The following is a 1,490-nucleotide window of genomic DNA, read 5'->3' on the forward strand; positions in this document are numbered from 1 at the left end:
TAATAATTTTAAAATTATTTAAAAAAAAAGATCAGTTAGAAAAATAGTAAAGGACTTTAATAATTAATATTCCAGCTGTCAATTGCTTAATACGGAAATCATGGCAGACAGGAAAATTGTCTGTGTTAAAGAGTTGTTAGGATATAAAATAATGAAAATATAATAAATAAAGAAAAATAATAATTAATTCCATTAATGTAACCTTTTTTTTTATATTAATGATAATTACCAGATTTTTTATGAGATTAATATGGGATTGTCTTCACACTCATACTTTCTTTTGATGAATTTATCTGTAAAATCTATGAGGTTTTTTCAATTTTATTGTGAGGAAAGTTTTGTCGATAAAATGAGCTCCAAAATTGTCGTTTACGCTTTTGATATTTGAAATACTAAATAATACTAGCACGGTGTGTCCCATCACGATCTATCGAAAATCTTTTACTATTTGATCTACGATGATTTTACTGTGGATATTTGAATTAATCCTAGATATATATTAGTGATCGAATTGTTGTATAGCCTTATTGGGGCATTATATCAAATTAAGTTGACATTCAAAAAGTTAAAAAAAAGAGAGAAAATAAAATAGGACTGATTAGTAGAAGGTGTTAACACTAACTTTATTGGATCCTTATCATATTAGGATATTTATAAAAAATCATGGAATTAAATATTTTTATAGTCAACTCCAATAGTTACATTATAAACAAATTAAATTTAATCATCGTGATCGATCACTTATTGAATTAGCATGTGCATTACTACATTACCAATTAATATCACAAATACTCTAATTTAAATAATACTTTAATTCCATCAGTTTTACTGAAAAATTGGAGATAAAAAATTCATATTTGATGAAGCTTGAAATTCTTTTGAAGGATGAAGAAATAACTTTGGAAATGAGAGAAAAAATCATAGTCCAATTATGTAAGAGATTTAATACAAAGTGAGAAAATGAAATTCATGAATAATTACTCTCAGATTAAGAAATAGTGAAAAAGGGTGTATACAAAATTTAAGAGTGCATTTTGCAATAATACAATATTTGAATATGGAATAGAAGTCTCTGAGTTCTATATATTTTCATTAAAAAAAAAAAATCATATTTAAGTACGGTAAATAGGGATGGGAAATGCGATTACTATCTCTCCGTCCCGTTCGATTTCAGAAAATCCCCACGCTTTGAGTTTTTTAACCAAAAAATTTCCATTTTAAATATATGTATGAAATAGTAACTTTCGAACAAAAACAATAATAAGAAATAAAATAGAATTACCTTTTTAGAAGATATGACACCATTATATCATATTCGGTAAAATAAATATTTTTTTTTTGATAAAATTATATAAACGAACTTTTTAATATTATATATTTTATAATATATTAAAATTTTATATTATTATAAATTAATTAATTAAAACTTTTATAAAATATGAAGAATAAATAAATATATTGATTATGTTATATAGTTCATTGTATTTATA

The sequence above is a fragment of the Impatiens glandulifera genome, chromosome 1 (assembly GCF_907164915.1).
Source record: "Impatiens glandulifera chromosome 1, dImpGla2.1, whole genome shotgun sequence".
In the NCBI taxonomy this organism is placed as follows: Eukaryota; Viridiplantae; Streptophyta; class Magnoliopsida; order Ericales; family Balsaminaceae; genus Impatiens; species Impatiens glandulifera.